This window comes from Microcebus murinus, chromosome 8 (assembly GCF_040939455.1).
Source record: "Microcebus murinus isolate Inina chromosome 8, M.murinus_Inina_mat1.0, whole genome shotgun sequence".
NCBI classification, from domain to species: Eukaryota; Metazoa; Chordata; class Mammalia; order Primates; family Cheirogaleidae; genus Microcebus; species Microcebus murinus.
Window position 1 is genome coordinate 63926573 of NC_134111.1, and position 14265 is coordinate 63940837.

Sequence of the window (14265 nt, forward strand, 5' to 3'; positions counted from 1 at the left end):
GTTTTTATTGAAACCTCAGCAAACCTCATTAAAATATTATAAAAATGAAAACCACACCACAAGGGTAATAAAAATTATAATATAAGCATTTAATAAATACATAAAATTATGCTAATAATTCACTGGCAGTTAAGCATACATTTTAGAAAAAGAAAAAATTTTGACAATCAAATAAATTGTCAAAAGACTAGAAAGATCGTTCTTGGCAAGGGTGGTTTAAATTTGGCATTGTCATATGCTATCAGTCTAAGTCTATGTTGATATATTTTTATAGAAAATAATTTGGTGATATGCATTAAAATACATAAAAGATCAAATACTTTTTGACAGAAAGTTCACCTTTAGGAAGCCACAGTAAAGCAATAATTTGAGATGGGCACAACAAACTTTTATGTACAAAGATATGTACTACAGTTTAATTAGTAATGTGAAAGTACGGAAGTTTTAAACAAACCAACAACAAATAATAATTTTCGTGAATTGTTAATTTTTGTGTGTGTCAAGCACTTTGATTAGTGCTGTGTATGGATTATCTTGTTTATTTCTCAGTTCACATGATGTGTAATTAGTGTTTATTTGTTAGTGTACCTAACACTGTGTTTGTAATAGACCAGATTTTCCTTGGTGGAACTCACCTGTCATGGTGTTTGGAAGTCATGTGATTTAGGAAAATTGAGCATATTTATGTGTTTTGGAAGGTACCCTGACTGTCTTAAGCCACTCAGTGAGTCTCTGATTGGTTAGAGATGTGCTTGTCACCTTCATCTTTTGGCCTAGACAAGAACATCCCAGAACTTTTGATTACTAATTGAGATGGAAACTCTCTTTTTCCCTTAGCTTTTACACTTGTTTGTTTCTGGCTTTTTTTGTTCTTTCTTACTCTTTGACTCTCTTGTTCTTTCTTCTCTTGCTCTTTCACTGTCTCTGAGCACTTAGAAAATATGCATCTTGGGAATATTTTGTAAAATGTTCTAGAATAAACAGATATTAATTTTTATAAAAAACATTAAAAGTTGTTTATTATTTTTATATATTATTTATTTATATTTATATATTATTTATTTTCCATCAGATACCTATTCCAGGAAAAGTTGTCGTACTACTGGGGGAGAAAAGGAAAGCAAATAAAAAAAAAAATCAAGGGGGCAAACAAAAAATTCCTAACTCTCACTCCATATACTTCATTATATGATAGAAACACAAAAAAATTAATAGGAAAAATGGGCAAAAGGCAAATAGGACACAAAAGAAACAAATGCAAGTGAAAAACAATATTATAAATCAGTTTTTTATGTTATCATTTAATTTTTCAATTGAATTAATATCAGTTTAAAAAACCATGATATAAATTGTATGTGTAGTACAATTTCAGTTTTAGAGAAAGACTGGTTAGAAGATGTTTAAATATTATGTTTTAGTTTATCTTAATATAGATGATTTTTATTTTCTTTTTATAATTTTCTATATTTCTAAGTTTTCTATATTTCTAAACATATATGTATATATTTTCACTTTTGGAAATATTGCTTTTGGAAAAATTGTCATCCCTTTCTCTAGTCAGATTTATTTTCTTTTTCAAATTCCTATTCCATTAAAAAAAGTTTCTCTCTTCCTGGTAATAGTTTCACTCTGCAATTATTCATTCATTCATATATTATATTAGATGAAATATATATCATTCATTAACTCAGGTGAATTTTTTAAATGGGGCCAGTTGTCACAACACTCGATCTATCTTGGTGCTTATACTATTTCCCACAAAAGGCACTTAATATTTGAGACCTCAGAGTTTTAAAGAGTTAATCTTAAAAAAGAACAAAGACTTTACAATAACCCACTTAGACTGAAATATATCATAACCAAAGTTTCATGAAAAGTGACTGTATTTTCCACTGATTTCAGCAAAAAGAGTGAATGACTTGATAATTGGTCTCTTAGTTTTTCTCATTAGGAATATTTCCTGCTAGTGACAGCTTCAAAGCACTGCTAAAAGTTTCATGTCAAATGTGGAGGAAAGAACTGACTGAATTTGTTTTTAAATTTGTAAATTTAAAATTTTTATGTATTCTGAAAGAGTTTGTGTTGTCTTATCCACTATCACTTTTTTTCATTACCATACTGAGAGCTGAGAGTGAAGAACTTTGAATGCACATGGAAAAATAACAGATGATGTGAATTCTTGGCCCTAATATATTTGGGGCTAGAAAAACCCAGGGGCAAAGTTGTCTTTGTTTTAAGGACCTTTCTAGTTTTACATCTTACAAATATGAATGTTTTGAGTCTGTTTCTATTTTTTATTAACCATCTAACAAATGTATACAAATATCTAAAAGGATTGCTTATCTCAACTCCTCACTTCCAGATCTCTTCAGAGCCATATCGGCTACATTACCTTCCTAAAACACCTATCTTACTGCACTATTTCCCTTTCCTATCATACTTCTGCACTTTTAAGGTAAAATCCAAATTTTATAGCGTGGCATTTAGGAGATTTCCTCATGTGGCCCCACTGTATCACTAAAGTTTTATGCAAAACAGTCTCCTATAGGCATCGTAATTTCAAATCATATATACCAAGTAATTGCCTCTTCTTGAAGGTGGCATGTCCCTTCTTATTCCTTTGCCTTTGCATTTGATATTCCCTCTGCCAAATGTGGCCTTCCCCTGCCTTTGCAGGTAATGTTCTTCTCTTTGCCAAATGTGGCCTTTCCCAACATCCTCCCTAAACAGCTTTTTGTGAACTGAAGGTTTACAGGTTTCATCTTTTTTAAGAAGACTTTCCTGAACCTTCTCTATGTTTCTGCAGCAGCTGACCTTGCCATTAACATAGTCCTTATTACATTAACATGTGTGAAGGAGGATGTAGACTTATTTTCCTCTTACTAGTGACTAACATGATTGGGGATTGGGTATTCAATAGGTGTCCAGTGAATATTGGTTTAATTAACTGAATTACTTTTCCAATTTTACTTTCCTTAGAATGCAGGAGTATAGTTATGACTATATGTATGCCACTGCGTCAGTGAGAAGACCAGAACACACAGACAATGCTTTCCACAAGCCATTTAGGACAATCATCCCAACTCACCTTGTTTGTACCCTTTGTAGATTTGGGATGAAGACATCTGAGAGGATGTTTTAAAGACATGCTAAGGCATTTGGAATTTGTCCATTTGGTAACATGGCCAGATTACTTGTTAGAGAAATCATGACTAGCTAAGGATAGATAGGTGGGGGTGTAGGCTGGAAGAAAAAAGCCAAATGGAGTCTGTCATATTAAGTAAAATTGAATTTATTCTAATTTGACTACATGTAGGTGGTAAGGAAAAAAAGAGGGATAAATAATGCCGGGTTTCTAGCTTGATCAATTAGAGTGAGGATTGCACTATTTACTTGATTAAAGTCACAAGACAAATAAATAAATGGAAAAAAGAAAAGAAGAAGAAAACAAAAACATCAGAATCAAAGGTCTGATTTTGTATATTTTGAATTAAGGAGCCTGTAGGAGATAAAAAAATGAATATTTAGGAAAACATTTTTCAAATTAGATTGAAATATTGTTAAATTCTTGGACTTAAGTAAAAAAGAGAAATATGATATTGAAAACACTTTAAGATCATAAAAATTGTGATCTCTACTTCATATGATAACAAGTAGACATACAATTTGGCCTCACTAGTTTGTTTAGCTTGGTTTTATTGTACATGGAATATTTAAAGATATAAATGTTACATTAACAAATTGAAACTTCTAGTCATATTTCAGTGTTAATAATGTTTTTCATAAACTAGTACTGTTGGAGAAAAATGAAAGAAATGGTTGGTTTCATTTAATTTCACATACATCTTCAAATTGCATGAGAGTGTACGATGGCAAATAGCATCAAATTGACTGTATTATGTTCACACTAAAATTTTAAGAACCATTTGAATTTGAAATCAGGATTTTATATTTTAAAATAAAAATGTTCAAAAGAGCAGCATATAAGCCCTTCTCATTTTTGAAAGAATATTCAAAATGTTCTTCCTATGAAAAAGCTAGTCATATTAGACATAGAATAATAGATCCAAATTAGAGTATGTGTCATTTTCCTGCAAGAAGAAAGACAGAAGTAGGAACAAGTTCATTCTTGTTTTTTGATGTGGATATTTTTGTGCTCTTCTTTATTCTGTCACATCACATAAAATATTCTAGTTCAAAAAGTATTTCCTACAGCAAAACTGGATTTTAGTCAGTCTGAGATAGAAATAAACTATAGGATACTAAGTTAAATTGACTATTTCAAGGAAAATATTTACTTTTGTAAAATTTTGGAATGGGATTCATTGAATAGTTTGGTTATGTGTCTTGGATAATTTCTCACTAAATTCTGTTCATAAGACCAATATTTGCCACAAGATAAATAGAAAAAATATTAATACTATTGTCCTAAAAAAGAACTATTATTGCTCCTCCTTTTCTCTCCTCTCACCTGAGACAAGCAAACAAGAAAAATATGATCTGGTAAATCACACTAGAAATTATGACATAGTTTCACAGTTACCTTTTAGCAAAGTGTCATGTTTAAATTTTCCTGTCCAGAATGAACTCACATATTTCTCAAGCTGGAAATAAAGCTGTGATAATGCAACCTTTACATTTTGCAGAAAGATAAAATGAATTGTATCAGTCATACATGCTAAGATCCAGTAAATGCTAAGAGAATACCATATGATTTAATAAGTAATAGCATTACTGGGTAGACAAACATTATTTTTCACTAAATATCTATAAATGTTCTTAAAATACACTGTGCTAATATTTTAATTCAAATTTTAAAATTGTTGCCTTTTGTTGTAGATGTAGATGTTGTTGATGATCTGCCTATAACCTCTTTTAGCATTGCAGTTGAAATTGGCAGAATTTCCAATGCCAATCCTTGCATTTCTTTACTTAAGGAATGCTTTGGCCACCAGACACCATTTCACCAATCAAAGCAGGCTGGAAGTGCCAGGGAATTAATGCCCCTGGGGGCAGCCCTCAGCTAATGACTAATGAGAGTTGGTATATAAATATCCTAGCTCTAATTTTTAGGTCAGATACATCTAAGGGGTGTCTTCTATATTGAATGTCTGATTTTCCCCAGCCAGATTAAGATGCATTTGTCAACAGTTTTAATGGGGCAGCTAATGTTCCTTGTATTGATAAGATGTCTTCAACTCCTTGTCTCACTTCCTTTCTCCCCTGCTAGTGTTTCCTCGCATCATCTCCCAGATAGACTTCTTACACTTGAATTATTACCTCAGGGTTTCCGTCTGGGGCAACACAAACTAAAATCCTTTCTTTCTTTCTCTCTAAAGTTATGTTAGAAAATGGAAAAGAATCGAGTGAACAAATAGATAAATGGGCTTCTAAAGAAGATTGTGGCTGAGGTGGGAAAATATAGCTTTCAGAATATTCAGATGGCTTAGATGCAAACACAAAGACAGGGACAAAATATTAATAACATGGAGATCTGTCTATTATTTGAGAAAGCAAAAACTATGGTCTGGCATCACCAATGTTCATATCAAGGTGCTTGTATCAAACTTATGGTAGGAAATAGGACAAAAGACAAAAGAGTTATATGCATTTCCCATTTTGAATAAAACAAAAAGAGCTCTTTGGGTGTTTTGGCAAGGACAGAAGATACTATTCAGTGAATTTTTCTACTATTTGAATTTATGTCAGAGGTACATTTGAAATGACCAGATTAAGGGAAGACATAATTTGTGCTTTTGTGGCTATCTGGGAGGACTTTTGTATTTTGTCTGTTGGGATGAAAATTTTAAAGTTTACTTAACCAATTGATATGTTTGTTTTAGTTATGGCAAGATAATGAGTAGAAGAATAAGCTATCTAAATGCCTTCCCATAGCCATGGAAGTGGAATGAAAATGAAAATAAATCAGTGCTTGCTAAAATTGTTTCACCTTCTTAATCATCATGAACAGGGTATGCTCTTGGTTAGTCTAATTAGGAAATATGTGAAAGATAGCTGGGGCTGGTGGTACAGCTTGAGGGAGAAAGGCATACATTGTCAACCATCGCTGTGCTTTAGTAGTAGCATATAATGAGTTAAAAAGTTGAGATGTGCACCATCTGGGGGATGGTCATGCTGGAGACTCAGACTTGTGGGGGGAGGGGGGAAAGGGCATTTATTGAAACCTTAAAATCTGTACCCCCATCATATGCCGAAATAAAGAAAAAAAAGTTAACACATTATCTCATAATCTTGCTACTTGTCAATACTAAAAATCCATAACACCTTTTTCAAAAAAGTGACATGTTTTATCCTTGCTTTCCTAGTATTTAGTAATTTTCTTGAACTTTCACAAGAAACATAATTAGAATTGAGAGGTACTATAACCTCAAAATTAAAATGAACAAATGTAATTATTGATTAATTCTACTAAGTACCATTTTAATTTTATTTTTAGTTATATGTGATTCCATCTGATATACAGAGGAGGGAAAGTAGTATAAGAAGACATCTGATGGCAACTGTATGATAGAAGCTATATAAAGTCAAGCGTCTATATATCCTTTCAAGTATATTTGAGCATACCCAGGTAAGAATAAATGATTGTTTATATACTCTCCACCACTTCCAAGAAAAGATTGGAAACTATAAAAATGCTTTTATTTTATGATGAATTAAAAAATATAGTCTTATTGTATAAAATGATAAAATACAGAAAAGTAAAATAAAATTGAAAGCTTATTTTATGATGAATTAAAAAATATAGTCTTTTTATGATGAATTATTTTATTTTATGATGAATTAAAAAATATAGTCTTATTGTATAAAATGATAAAATACAGAAAAGTAAAATAAAATTGAAAGCACCAATGAGCCTATTTTCTGAAAATAAAACCTCTGCCATCATTTCCCTCTATGTCATTTTATGTCTGTTTTGTTGGTTTTTCTTTTTTAAAAAAAGTTGAAATAATATTATATGTATTCTTTGTTGATTTTATTTGTTACTTTTGTAACTAATTTTGTTCTATTCTTTGAGAGTATGAATTAATGTTTTGTATTTTTCATTGTATCGATTACTATATAGTATTAGTGATTTAAAATATTTTTAGGTTGTATGTATTTGTTATTCAGTGAAGATCCTTATAGATAAAATTATCTATATATCACTCACTTTGCATTAGTAGAATTACTAAAATTAGCATCCCTGGTTCAATGACAATGATTTTTTAAAGACTTTTTTTCTTTTTGCTGAGTTTACCCTCAGAAGGTGGTAATAAGTTAAAGTTTTGATTATCCAGTTTCAAAAATGCTTGTTGAATAACTGCTAATATTTTGTCGTTAAAAAAATTCCCCAGGCTGGGCGCGGTGGCTCACGCCTATAATCCTAGCACTCTGGGAGACTGAGGCGGGCGGATTGCTCAAGGTCAGGAGTTGGAGACCAGCCTGAGCAAGAGTGAGACCTCGTTTCTACTAAAAATAGAAATTAATTGGACAACTAAAAATATATAGAAAATATTATCTGGGCATGGTGGTGCATGCCTGTAGTCCCAGCTACCTGGGAGGCTAAGGCAGAAGGATTGCTTGAGCCCAGGAGTTTGAGGTTGCTATGAGCTAGGCTGATGCCACGGCACTCTAGCCCAGGCAAGAGAGTGAGACTCTGTCTAAAAAATAAAATTCCCCTAACAAAATCTAGTTTGATTTGAAGAAAAAATTCAAAATCAAGTTAAAATTCTAAATTTTGATTGCAAGCAGTGGCTTCCCCTACTCACAAATACTCAGCAAATATATTCCCTTACATAACTAAGCCTAGAAGAAAAGTAAATATTTTGTATGTATAATTTTGCCACACTGTTTAAGAATGCTTCATTTATAAATGATAGCAAGTATACATTTATTCAATTAATATTTATAGAAAACTTACTGCACTAAGCTTAAGTGCTGTGATTAGTTGAATGATGGTAGTGGTGATGATGGACATTCCAAATAGGACAGTGAAGAAATAGTTTCTTGTCACTTCTAACTTTCAATAAAAGATGACAAGATAAAAAACAGACTTCAGTTCCTTAGATATAAGTAGGATGTAATAATTTTCAAGAAAGAATTAAAAGGAAATGACAGTTGGTGATGATGACATTACCAGCTTTGGAAACTGAGGAAATCTTCACAAACAAGAGACCACTTGAGTTGTGCTTTTAAGAGTTTGTAGAACTTTAGCAGGTATTTACATGAAGAGCCAACCTGGGGCAAAAGCGGATGGTTGGCAAAACATATGGGATGTTCAGGAAGTTGGAAAGATAGGGTAGTTATAGCAGAGTAGTGGGAAATATGTTCTGTGATTTGGATTTTTATTTGTATTTCATCATTATACAGAGAAGAAAGATTATAGGGGAATTGGATGATCTATGTTCTCCTGTAAGAAGCTTAATGTAGAAGTGATATGTGTGTTAGACTAATGAAGAAAAGAGCAGTCTAAAGGATGGCAGAATAATTTGTAGGCTTTTTTTTTTTCATTTTGATCAACATTTGCTGAACACTTGCTATTTGCCAGGCACTAAGCTAGGAACTATAGGAAAAAAAAAAGGTGAAAACATATTTCCTACCCTGAGGAGTTTATAGTGTAGTGGATGAAACAGGCATGACAAACAAATGAATATAATATACATGACGGTCCAACAATAGAATCATATTAAGGAAAGAGTAGTGGGTAATTAATTACATTGGGATGCAAGTATTGAGTTATCAATAGAGCAGGTTTTCTAAAGACTCTAGGTCACCCAAGAAAGAAAGTTTCTAAATTTTGTAAGAATTCATCAAGAAACAGTGGGGGCTTTACCTATAGTGAGATGTATAAATAGAAAACAAGGTGTGGATAGATGAGATTTGGTAATGGTAGAAGTAGTGGGGGGTTAAGGGAAAGTTGTTTTTTTTTTTTTTCACTTAGGCAAGTGGGGCATGTTGATGGCATTAACAAAAAGGGGAAAATAGAGCAAACTGGAATTTTTGTGTTGTTAAGTTAGTTTAGTTTTGAACATGGAGAATTTTTCTGCCCTCTTTCACTGTGCTTTGCTCAAGCCTTCACTAGAGTACTCATAGCATTTTAAAATTTCATTGCAATTCCTTATGTAATTGAGGATTGATTTATTATTCAAAATGACTTGAGTTCTTCTAAAATGAAAGTACAAGTGTAATAAGAGTAAAAATAACTTACACCAAACAAAACATATTAAATATGAAGTAAAGAGTTGACTGAATTCATAACCACTGTATATATAATTTAGTTTTAGACTTTCCAGCAGTCACAAAAGTGGATATATGTTCTTGCTCTGAAAGCTTAGATAAATTTATTATGAGTCTTAATGTAATAGATAGGAGAAGTGTCCTTACCTCTTAGATGTACCTTATATATTACATTGTTAAAAAGAAAGGGAACTTTGTTAATACATAGCCCTAGTAGTAGGTTTGTAGAAGTTCAGAATTCTTCTTCAGGATGCCATTCCTGACTTTTGGAATTTGGACCAGATCCTTCTCCTATGTGCCATATACCTTAACACCACATATATTCCTTTGCCATAACACATGGTGTGGGTTTGTCTATCATCCCCTGAGACTATAAGATTCTTGAGGATTGAGTCATCATGTGTAATTATAGACATAAATTTAAATAAAACTCACTACATTTTTATAGAGGATACTCCATAAATATTGCTTATATGCAAAATTGAATCTATTTCCATGGCTTTGTCTTAATTATCATTAACATAGCCTAGAAAGTGTTGTGTGCTCCCTACTACTTTTCTCTTTCTGTGTAATGAATCACTCCAAAATATAACCAGCTTAAAACAGTATTATCTCAGTTTTTGTGCTTCAGGAATCTGGGGACAGCTTAGCTGGTGCATCTGTCTCTGGGTTTCTTATGATACTGCAGTCAAGCTGTGGGCTGGAGCTACAGTCATTCACAGTTCAGCTGGGGCTGAAGGGTTTACTTCCAGACTCAGCCTCCCCACAGGGCTGCCTCATGATATGGAAGCTGGCTTCCCCCTGGACAAGTAATCCAAGAAGACAAAAGTGAATGCCCATGATGGAAGCCACATTCTTTTATAACCAAATCTGGGAAGTGCTATCCCATCTGTAGTGAGTTGAATGGTGGTTTCCAAAAGGATATGTTCAAGTCCTAACTTGTACTACTTGTGAATACAACATTATTGGGAAAAGGGGTCTTTGCAGTCATAATTAAGGATCTTTAGGTGTGACCATCCTGGATTAACCAGATGAACTCTAAATCCAAATACACGTATCCTTAAGAGATATACGCGGAGAAGACCCTGTGAAGACAGAATCAGGGACTGGTATGATGTAGCCACAAGCCAAGGAGGAGTCACCAGAATCTGGTAGAGGTGAGGAACAAAATCTCCCCTACAGCCTGGGGAGGAAGTGCAGCCTTCCTAACACCTGGATTTCAGACTTGCGGCTTCCAGAACTGTGAGAGAATAAATTTCTGTCCTTTTAAGCCTCCCAGGTATCTGTGCTCATTTATTATGGCAGCCACAGGAAACTAATATGCCACTATTTCTGTAGTCCTCTGTGTCTTAGAAGTGAGTCACTTGGTCTATCTCACATTCAAGTGCAGGGGAATCACAAAAGGGCATGCATGAATACCAGCAGGCAGAAAGCTTTGAAAGCCATCTTAGAGGATACCTATTCCATCTAATTTCTGGATACCCCAATTTGTATGCTGTATCTGCACAAGTGGACCAAACTCAACAGGTCAGGTATTAAAGTCACGATCTCACATTCTTGAAAATCAGAATCTTTCATTTGTATTTCCTACTTGTCTGATTAAAATTACGATTCACTAAGATAGTCAAATTGGAAAATTTAGAGTCAAATGAAATTTCTTCTTTTTTAATATCTACAATCTTTCATTGATGTGATATAGTGATGTGATACATGTGATAATCTTTTTCATTCTTTTCTTTAAATTTTTGTCATAATCTTTTTATTTTCAATCACACTCCCACTGGTTAAGAGTCATTCATGATCGCTCTACAAAAGTAGAATATTCCCCGAGTGGTGAAACTGTTTCTGACCTTTTTCTCTTTTAACTTTCCCTGTAGAGTGGCTTTTGAAAACCCAAACAAGATTATGTCATTCCCTTTATTTAGCATTCTCCATTGGTTCTCCTGTGTCTGGCCAAATAAAAATTAATTAGCAGAAAATAGCAGACCCTTGTGATTTGACTCTCAACTTCCTAAAATTCAAGTTTCATCTTTACATATTTTTAATGTAGATCTAAAGAATTATATAAAATTTTAGAAATATATTATTTTCTCTCATTTTTGCTTATCTTTGCCTATAATTCCCTTTTCCCATTAATAGAATAGGTATTTAGTTTTTTTTAATATCCAGAGTACCTAGCAGAATATTATAATATTAATGACCAGTACAGAATAGGTTTTCATTTGCTATAAATTAATGTCAAGGATGAACAACTTATAAAAAGAAGAGGACTAAAACTCAATAAAATTGCTAAACTTACAGACTATCCTAAAATTGAAACGAATGAAAGAGAAAGGAATTTAAGGGTGGGGTGAAGGCAAATGTAAGTTTAGTATAAATGTGTAGAAGAGGTGGACGGTCAAGAAACTGAGACAAAAAGGAAAAGTTTTGATTTTGAGAGCATGAATGAAGTTTAAATTCAAGTGTACTATAGTATGTTTTTAAGGTTTAAGGAATCTTAAAAGATATAATCTCACAGACATTACAAAATATTATGCAGAAAGTGTGAAGAAGTAATCTTTCAAACTAGTGAGGAATAGCATAAACAAAAATGTGGTGGAATATAGGAAAGTAGCAAAAAGGAGCTAGAAATATAATTTCTTCTGTCCCCTCTGTTGCAATAAATAAGACTAATAGCACTCCTATCTGAAGAGAGTCTCTAGGGAAATCTCTCAGTGGAGAACAAATTCAAATTCTATTCCAAAAATGTATTATGCCTTATCAGCATTTAAATACAAAATAAAATAACTGTAAGCCATTGAAGAAATTGAAGATTGAAATAAAAAGTCATTTTACTTTCACTGACCTTTTAAAGTACACATTTAGTACATCTATTAATGTTAAACATACTTCTGTCTTTATGATATTCAAATTAATCCTCACCCTACATTAGTTAACATTAACTGTTAACATTAGTTTTCATTTAATGAAAAGATTTAAAGAAAAAATGCCCTGTATATTTTTGTAATATGTAATGAAAATAAATGGTTTCTTTATAAATAAATTGCTATTTGAATGAAATAATGAAACCTAGCCAAGTGTTGTCATCATATATGTTGGTCTCTATGTTGCAAAGTAGTAAAATCTGTGGGCTTTTAGTCCAAACTGATTATTCATGCTGTTATGGTATCTTTTATTATAGCAAAGCCTTAACTTACTTATAGGTAACATTCTTTATAAAATGGTTTAAATTGCTATAGCATGATTTACATTGAGAAAATTTAGTTCAGTGAGAAACAAATATTTTTATAAGACTATTATTAAATATAAGGAGTGAAATTAATGAGGGAGAAGAGTAGGATTTACATTAACATGTGCAGTGCATGAAGAAATGGAAATGGGTATTTCAGTGAAGGAAATTGGAAAATTAAGAATTTTAGGTTGCATGGTTTATCAGTTAGGTGGCCTGACAATCTAAAGTGAAATCTTTTGATTAGGTGACCATCTGTGAAACAACAACTATTTATATAAGCAGTCCATGCTATATACTAATCCCATCTACATTTAAAGAGTCTCTTATTAATTACTGTTCTTAGATTGCAAGTAACAGAAACTAGTTCTGTGTATTAAACAAGAAAGGCATTTTGCTGAAAGGATATGGGTTAGCTCATAAAACAAGAGGGTAATTGGGTGAAACAGTTCACAGAAAAGTGAAGAGCCAGACTGTTCCAGGGATCTAGAGAGTGGGAAGTGGGGAGAGACTGAAGGATACTGCTATGGAGCTTAATGTTTAAGCAATAGTGTGTTTTCATGTTCTTCCTTTCACATTCACCAAGGGCTGAGTTTGAGTCATTTGTCCTCTATCAGGAGCCATGGCACTTGATTAACATTTCCCCCAGGACTGCCTGTATTTGGAGAGGGTGGCTCCCAAAAGGAACCTCAAGGTTCTGGGACCAGGACAGAGAATAGATATGGGGCATATAACAATATGTATCTGCTAAAACTCTTTTTTTATAAGTGTCATTCAAAAGCCATCAAATCATTGACAATAAAATCTGAAATGTTAAAGGTTTTGCCAGTAAAATGACTATCTAGTCAATAATAATGCTGCTCAGTTCTCAATAGATATCTATTATCATGAAAAACCATTTGTTCTTTCTTTTATACATACTCATATTTATTAGTTGTCCATCATATGTCAATTGCTGTATTTGGCGGTGAGCCTAAAACTATAAACAAAGGTTATTCCTTGCTTTGCATGGAGCTTATAGGAGAGTGAGAATTGAAATAAAACCATTAATATTTTGCAGTAAGTCTAGGATGGGAGGTGTAGTAGTTTTCTAGAGCTGCCATTACAAAGAACCATAAACTGCATGGCTTAAAACAACAAAAAAAATTCATTCTTTAACAGCTATGGAGACTAGAAGTTTAAAATAAAGGTACCAGTAGAGTCACTGTACCCCCACAGGCTCTAGTGGAGGATTTTCTTTTTCTTTCTTTCTTTCTTTCTTTCTTTCTTTCTTTCTTTCTTTCTTTCTTTCTTTCTTTCTTTTCTTTCTTTTCTTTTCTTTTCTTTCTTTCTTTCTTTCTTTCTTTCTTTCTTTCTTTCTTTCTTTCTTTCTTTCTTTCTTTCTTTCTTTCTTTCTTTCTTTCTTTCTTTCTTTCTTTCTTTCTTTCTTTCTTTCTTTCTTTCTTTCTTTCTTTCTTTCTTTCTTTCTTTCTTTCTTTCTTTCTTTCTTTCTTTCTTTCTTTCTTTCTTTCTTTCTTTCTTTCTTTCTTTCTTTCTTTCTTTCTTTCTTTCTTTCTTTCTTTCTTTCTTTCTTTCTTTCTTTCTTTCTTTCTTTCTTTCTTTCTTTCTTTCTTTCTTTCTTTCTTTCTCCTGGTGGCTCCCGGTGGCTTTTGTCTCCTGGTGGCTCCCGGTGGCTTTTGGTATTCCTTGGTTTGAGGCAGCATAACTCCAATCTCTGCCCCCATCTTCACATGGCCATCTCCTGAGGTGTCTCCTATTCTTCTTCCTCTTATAAATGTACCATTCACTGGATTTAGGGG

The 14265-nt window shown here is 32.8% G+C and overlaps 1 protein-coding gene across 5 annotated transcripts in view; it reads left to right on the plus strand.

Moving 5' to 3' along the window:
• Positions 1 to 14265, plus strand: part of GULP1 (GULP PTB domain containing engulfment adaptor 1) — a 269468-nt gene that overhangs the window by 85332 nt on the left and 169871 nt on the right. For 4 of the 5 annotated variants that reach the window (XM_020288299.2, XM_020288298.2, XM_012779464.3 and 1 more), the window contains exon 2: positions 6458 to 6589. The gene's annotated coding sequence lies outside the window, so the exon portion shown is untranslated. Of the gene's footprint in view, positions 1 to 6457; positions 6590 to 14265 lie in introns of those variants that run through there. The other variant, XM_076005742.1, reaches the window with a different exon arrangement.